General features: G+C 41.2%; 1 long non-coding RNA gene across 1 annotated transcript; it reads right to left on the reverse strand.

Annotated features, from left to right (window-relative positions):
* Nucleotides 1-454: 454 nt before the first annotated feature.
* Nucleotides 455-3,801, reverse strand: LOC116931982. The gene is made up of 4 exons (XR_004399252.2): nucleotides 1,711-3,801; nucleotides 1,175-1,637; nucleotides 851-1,100; nucleotides 455-764 (listed from the first exon to the last, which is right to left on the reverse strand). It is a non-coding gene; the product is annotated as an uncharacterized LOC116931982 (long non-coding RNA).
* Nucleotides 3,802-8,203: the final 4,402 nt, after the last annotated feature.

The raw sequence follows: 8,203 nt of genomic DNA on the forward strand, positions 1-8,203 counted from the left end.
GGGTCTTATGGAGAAACCAACTTCTTCATGTTAAAAAATAAGTTTTCGTAAATATAATTAAGATTTTACCCCCCTTTCTTCCCAGCAGTGGGTACCCTATTCATTTGTTCATTTCCCAATTTAGTTTTCTAGCCCTAGTTCTATCTAGTATATTTTTATTTAGCTATTGTTTGTGAATGGTTTGTTGTTCATCCCCTTGTAGCAGACGAATTTTTGCCAGCAAACGAAATTCTTCTGCTAAAAGAGACGAGCAACTTACAAACAAAAAAATAAAAAAATAGAGTAGATAGAACTGTGGCTAGAAAAAAAGTGGGAAATGAAAAGATGAATAGGGTACCCACTGCTAGGAAGAAAAGGGGGAAATCTAAATTATAGTTATGAAAACTTAAATTTTAACGTGAAGAAGATGGTTTCTCCATAAGACGCTGCCGCCGCAGCAGACCAACTTGGACACAAATGAGATTTTCGTATTTGTGGAAAACGCACAACGCTGGATGTTTTACTGCTCTATAAGGTAAAAAATTCTCCAATATCTTGCAAGTGATCTTCAAAAGTGCCTGAAATTGATGTATATCAGCCAGCCCCACTAGTGACAAGCAGACCAAAATACAAGGAGACTAGTCCTCAGTCATAATTGGACAGTCAAGTCCACTACATGGTGTCAGAAGTAAAGTCAATTGATTGCACGTCTAGTCAGCATGGCAAGTGATTTACATCCGCCGTCATCCTTCACATTTTATGGCAATCTTCCTTCAAAATGGACCCTGTGGAAAAAGCAGTTCGAGTGGTATCTTAAAGCCACAAAGAAAAACAAAAAAGGCGAGGATGTGCAAGTTGGTGTGTTACTCACGTAGTTACGCCTCGAGGGTCTTCGAATCTACGAAACGTTCACGTGGTCAGCAGTAGCTAACGACGCGTGCAAGATTGCTCCAGTTCTAGCCAAGTTTGACAATCATTTCCAGCCAAGGAAAAGTCAAACTTTTGAACGCTACAAGTTTCTCACTCGTCATCAACGGGAGGGTGAGTCGTGTGAGTCGTTTTTGCTAGAACTTCAGTCCCTCATCGCAACGTGTGAGTATGACGCACAACGTGACTCAATTCTGTGGGATCAGATTGTGATTGGTGTTGCTGACGTTAAGACACGTGAAAAATTATTGTTTGATCCTCAACTTACGTTGAAAACGGTCATTAAAATTCTTTGAGCCTTCAAAGTAGACACCGGTGCCTCATGCAACGTGTTTTCTCACAGCTTGTTCAACAAAGTCAATCGCTCCAAGTCTGACCTCAAGCCGGGCCCTCAAGTTCGAACATACAGTGGCCAGTCCTTAAACGTTCTTGGCCAACAAAATGTAACGGCATGCTATCAGAAGAAGCGATACATCATGCGAGTGGTTGTAATTGAAGACGACAAGGTGCCAATTTTGGGCCTGCCCAGCTATCGTGACCTAGGTCTTGTTCAGACTTCTCCAAAGTAACAGGTCGATGAGATGAAGGATAGCAACGAGAAAGAAACTAGTTGCCACTTGAGTTTCAAGCCTATCAGCATGTTTTTAAGGGCATCGGCAAGTTACCCGTAAAACACGACATCAATTTGAAAGATAATAACGTGCCTGTGGTTCGGCCTCCGCGTCGGTTACCTTTCAAGATTAGAGACAAGGTTAAGCAAAAGCTGGACGACATGGAGAGACTTAACTTGATTTGCTAAGTTACCTAGCCAACGGAGTGGTTGAATCCGATGCTGGCAGTTCAAAGGACTGGAGGAGACGTTCACATCTGCCTTGACCCTGTCGATCTGAACAAGGAAGTCAAGCGTCAACACTACCTGGTCCCAACGGCACAAGAGCTGTTCGCTCGAATAGGTAACACAAAGTATTTTTCCACGCTGGACGCGACTTCTGGTTTCTTGCAAATTCCGTTGTCTGAAACGTCTAGTTACGTGACCACTTTCGCGACGCCTTTTGGCCGTTATTGGTTTTTGCATTTACCGTTTGGAATCTGCTCTGCGCCAGAAGCGTATCAGCAGACCATGGAACAGTTTTTCGGGGATCTCGAAGGCGTCAAGATCTACTTTGATGACTTCTTTGTGTGGGGTATTACTAGAGAGGAACATGACCGACGACTGAAGGTGGTTTTTGACAGGTGCCTCAAAATCCATCTAAAGCTTAACGCAAAAAAAGTGCAGATTTCTACAATCTGAGCTGAGCTGCCTTGGATCGGAAATGTCATCTCCTATCGGCAGTTAAAGCCAGATCCCGCCAAAGTTGCAGCTATAAAGGCCTTCTTCAACGGCTGCTTGGGATGATTAACTATTTGTCCAAGTTCTGTGAAAATTTGTCACCCATCGTGAAGCCGTTGCGTGACTTACTGAAAAGCGATGTGGAATGGGTTTGTGACAAAGGAAGGGCTCGAGTTTTTCAGTCAGTGAAGGAGTTAGTTGGTTATACGCTTGTTTTACAGTTGTTTGACCCCGCTTCGGCCGTGACAGTTTCAGTAGACGCGTATCCTTATGGGATCGGAGCTGTTTTACTTCAGGAAGGTCAACCCGTCGAGTTTGCGTCACGCACGTTGACCGAAATGCAGCGTCGATACGCCCAAATTGAAAAAGAACTACTAGCAGTTCAGTTTGGGTTGCAACATTTCCATCATTATGTCTACGGGAACGAAGTTACTGTCGAAACGGATCACAAACCCCTGGCGGGTCTCGTTGACAAGCCAATTGGTCTGTGTACCCCTAGAATTCAGCGTATGCGCCTTCAGCTTCAAGTATACAGTTTTCACCTTCTTTACAAACCTGATAAGGAGCTGTATCTTGCCGACACGCTGAGCAGAGCCCCGGAGCCGCGCGAGTATTTTACGGACGTGTCCCAGTGCCTTGAGGAACACGTACATGCTTTGCTGAGTTATGTAGTTCTGGAGCAGTCGGCTAAAGAAAAATATGCAAGAGCCAGTAATGAAGATCCCACCTTGCAGTTGGTGGTCGGCCTCGTTGAAAAGGGGTGGCCCGATCATAAAAGAGATTGCCCTGTTCCAGCCAAGCCGTTCTGGTCAGAGAGAGCGGATTTGTCTACGGCAGGTGGTTTACTCCTTCGAAGTCATCAATTGGTGGTCCCATTTAGCCTTCGGCAGGACATCTTGAAACTGATTCATGGTGGTCATTTTGGAGAGACCAAATGCTTGGAAAGAGCCAAGTCGGTGGTGTATTGGCCAGGTACACCAAACAAATCCGTAATCTAGTTACTGAATGTAGCATCTGTCAAGAACGGCGCCATCACAATCCGGCCCAGCAGTTGTATCCATCATTAGTTCCGGAATACCCGTTTCAACGCGTGGCCATGGATTTTTTCAGTTAGCAGGAAAGGATTATTTTTTGTTGGTGGATTACTTCAGCAAGTGGCTTTGTGTAGTCACCATGACTTCAACAACCAGTCCCACCACCATCGACGAGCTAGACAAAATCTTCACTGATTTTGGCGTTCCGGAATACCTTTTGTCCGACAACGGTCCACAATTTGGCAGTGCAGAATTTTGGGCATTCACTCGGGGCCTCAACATATCTCATCATACATCCAGTCCGTTTTACCCGTAATCAAACGGCCTGGCTGAACGTTCGATCCAGACGGTCAAAGGCTCTTTTTCAAAGTCTATAGTGGATGGAAAGTCGCTTCAACACACTCTTCGAGCTATCCGCTCAACTCCAGTCGGTGGCGGTCTTCCATCGCCTTCAGTCCTGTTCCGGTTTAGGAATCTACGAGGGAGCTTGCCCTTTGTCGCAGAGGTATTCTAGCACCAAAATGTGAGCAGTCGCTCAAGTTTTAAAGCAGCGGCAGGCCACGGTGGCTTTTCATCAGTCAGCAGCGCGTCCGTCTCGAGCATCGATCCTGGCTCTAAATCAGCACGTACGAGTACGGGTACGTACAACGTATAACGTAGTAGTAGTAAGCGGGAGGATGAGGAGAAAAAAAGGTGAGGAGCAGACACTTATTGAGAGAAGGAGAATCGTACTGGTAGCGATACACTAAAAGAGGAAGATTTGAAGAACTTGAAAAGATAAAATTGTACGAGTAAGAGAATTTTACGGGAAAGGCACAAAAATAAGTGAACTGTTGAGAGTTCAGCTAAAAGGTAACTGTTTGTTCAGCGGGCTGCCAATTGTCTGATCTTTCGTTAAAATTAATTTCGTATCTTGTCAAAATGGCGTGATGCTGTTGACGTGTCGCTTTGTGGCGTGTGCAGCCAATTAATACATTTTTTTAATGGCTTGATTGGCGTCACGCGTGCGTCCAATCAAACGGATGTTTATCAAATGGCGTGATGTACGTCGCATGTGTGACCAATCAATGGATGTTTATTTAGTGGCGTGATTGCATCGCGCGTGTGAGTCTGACAGCAGAGATTCATCTCGGTGAATTTTCTGACGCATGTTATTGTTGTTACGTGGTTTAAACATTGGGATAATACGTGAGTACTGGTAACAAGTAAATAATAAGCGAACGACAGGAATAAGTGAATAATAAGGGCCTAATCATAATAATGAAATAATAATGGAAAGAAATCAACATGATAAAGTAGGCAATAAAGATACGTTTTTGGAGGCTTAGTTTCACATTGCTCAGCACTTCATTTTACTCGAAGCATGGATTATTAAAATATTCCCGAAGTTATCACCTTAAAATTCTTAGTATAACAACCAATACCTCCTACAAAAAATTGGCTAGTCCATACACCTTACTGACAAAGTACAATTTGTTTAAAGTGAATAAAAAGTGCAAGAGATTGCTTGAATGTGGGGACGATGGCTACCCAAGATATTCAGAGCTGCGGACATCGGAACTTAAACGAAAAAATATGAAAAAATGCAAAAAATACATGAAAAAAAAAATTAAAAATAATAGAAAAATATGAAAAAAAACAACAAAATATACTTAAAAAAATAAAAAAATATTTTTTATTTTTATATTTGTACTCCCAAATGAAGAGTTGACAACCCCCCCCCCCCGTCATTGTCACGACACTTCCACAACACGGTTTGACCAATACTGACTAACCAAGATTATAATCTCAACAGAAACTGAAAATTCCAACAGCTAATCCCATCCCAATACCAGAAACTCAGCAACAAGGGAGGATTTAACAAACAACCAATGGTGTGGTTAAAGTAACTGGGGTGGATTGTCAGAAACAGCATAGGCAGTGAAGAACTGAAGACTTTCCCACAACAACCAGGTAAGACAAAAATTTTTGTTTTATTTATATTTTTGGAGTACTGGTAAGATAAACAAGTATTAACTTTGTTGACATCATTCTGTTTATTTGCTTCACTTAAACTAATAAACTTTGTAGTTTTCATAACTTACTTATACAAGGTGCATGACGACACTGAAAACAAAGTTTTAGAACATAACTACATTATGGAACACAAGATCTTTGTGGAATGCCAGTGGGAACGCACCATCAGTAAACACTTATTGATTAACCTGGCGCAATTACATAAACTATAACTGTTTTCTCCTACTTACATGTTATGTTTTTCACATTTCATAGACCTTATTGGTGTATACTCTACTATATGTGGATCGACGAGCGTGGTAGAATTGTATACTACTAAGTGCATGTGTAAAACAGCGATTATGCATGTATACTGAAGCAAATGTATAATGACCCGGTTAATTTTTTTCTTTCCTCGGTACAACGTAAACGTGAATGCAATTCTTCCTCAGATATTTATGATTTCGCCGTTTCTGAAACCACACGTCTCCACACTGAGCTTTAAAGGAATTCATCCTGACGGTGGGGCAGGCTTACGGTGTTACCACGATACCATATTATTGATTTCTTGACCTTATCTGTCACTGAAACTTAATTCATAAATCAATTCGTATCTTTTTCTCAGATCGGCGGTGCTTGTTCCCAATTTGAAATACTGAATACATGGATTGGCCAACAGGCTTAGAGGAGCAGTACTCTTGCAACTTGAAACATCTCTTTCATATCTTCGTACAAACCAAAGTTTTCGTTTTCATACAGTACCCGCAAAAAGTGTCCGAACACGGGCCTTGTTTTTGACTTTTTTACATGGGATCACACGGCGGCGGGTACCTAGCGTGGACCGGGAAATGGGTCTATAATGGAAAATTAAATAAATTGGGAAAAAAGCAATAACATTTTACAGTTTTGATGACAAAACAACGAGCTATAGGGTACAAATTTTTGAATTACCCCTAGCTTCTATGGTGTCTTATGGCACCATGCCCAATTTATAGATATTTATTTCGTACGTAAGGAATCAATATGTACATAATACAATTATTCCGTTACATAAAAACTCTTTTAACATTAGTCTATGGTAATTGCTATAGTGTAATGTTAGTATATAATTAAGGGGATTTTTTTTTACAGCGAGGGCCATACTTTTTCCCCGGCAAAACTAGTTTAATTTCTTGCAACTAAGGGCGCTGGTTTTACAAAGGAAATGGTTTTCGTTTTTGAAAACCATGGTAATAAGGAGAAAACCTTTTCCTTTGTAAAACCAGCGCCTCAGTGGCAAGAAATTAAACGTTTTGGTTTTGGTTTAGATATTGTCTGAAGCGAATTATATCGTGAATTATATTGTGCCGAATCGAATTAGAGCAAAATTTTTTTTTTTGCTGTTAAACTAGTCTGACCAGCCCTTAACTGATTTAGTATACATTTTGATCACTTTTGGGATTAATTGAAAAAAAGTTCTCATAATGTCGAACAAAAACAGCTGACAAAAAGCTTTGTTTGTTCCTGTAGAAATCAGGGCAGGAATGGCTGTCATCCGAGACTTGCCATCGTAGGTGATGGTGCTTGTGGTAAAATCTGCCTGTTGATTTTGTTCAGCAAAGATCAGAGTAAGGAAGTGTATGTCCCCACTGGGTCATTCCACGCGAAATCTGCCAATCGTGTTCAAAATTTTAAGATTTTTTTTTGGAGGGGGGGGGGTTGGGTAAAGATAGGCAAAAAAACGACCCTGAAAGTTTCAGAATTGTCGCTTAATTAGTTTAGGAAATATTTAAATGTTAAAACTTAATTTTTTAATTTTGCCGTGAGATAGAGAAAAAAAATTTTTTTTTCTTTAATTGTGTCGTTTTTTCTGGTTCGATTTTAATAGGACCTAAGCCATTGGATACAAACCAAAAGAGGGTATATAATATAGCACATTTCTGCCGTCGGATGTCCGAATCATGGTGGAACAGAGATATCGATGTACTCAATGGATAGTTCCAGGGATGCCCGTCGGCTAGTCACCTTGGAAGTGCAATGGATGTGCGAAAATTATTTTCTACGGACCTCCTTCCAACAGCCAAGAAGATTTTCGATTGTTTCATTTAAGGATCGGCCTCGAGCCAATCGGAACGCTTTTTTGCCAATCGGGTTTCTCATTTCGGCCCATCGAGGTGTGGCTCAGGGTGGAAAATTCTTCTCCCCAAATTCAATTGGGGTTTAATCGAGGTACTTAATCAGGGAAGCTACCCCGATTGTAATCAATCGATTCATCGATGCAAAAAACAAAATCGATTTACTGTTTCACCCAATCGATCCGATAACAACCCCGGATAATACTTCGTTCTACCCGCCTGCCTCGATTTTTACTCTAAAACCGAAAGAACGGCATTTTAAAAAAATTACGTCGGGGCAATTGGTTAACCTCAAATTTTTCCCCGCACCATCCCGGTTGAAAAAGTGGCACCTCAATTCAGCCCCAAATGCACTTTATCGGTGCGGAGCGGTTAACTCGATTAGAAGGTATTGGGGCTGATCGATAATTACAGTTTATTCACTTCTGGTTTAACCTAAGTTCGACATCATCTTGACTTCTTAAAAATCCTGTTAGTGATTTGTTATCGAAAAAAACAGTTTTTTTACAGCAATTCGATTTGATTGTTCGAAAATAATAAATATTATACCTTTAGATTGGTACAGTGGAATAATATTCGACTGTGATGCGGGAGACCCGAGTTTGAATCCAGATATAGCCTATTGTTTTTTCAAGATAAGAGGTCCAATACACGTCATTTTTATAGCCAGATGAAAGCCCGTTCGGATATCCTTAGAAAGTCCGACGGCACTGTTTAGGGCGGTCAAAACCACAAAAAATTACATCCATAGAACATCCAAATTGGATGTCGGGCTGTCCGGCGGATATCAAAAAGATGTACTCAACATTCGACCTCGACATCTG

The sequence above is a fragment of the Daphnia magna genome, linkage group LG10 (assembly GCF_020631705.1).
Source record: "Daphnia magna isolate NIES linkage group LG10, ASM2063170v1.1, whole genome shotgun sequence".
NCBI classification, from domain to species: Eukaryota; Metazoa; Arthropoda; class Branchiopoda; order Diplostraca; family Daphniidae; genus Daphnia; species Daphnia magna.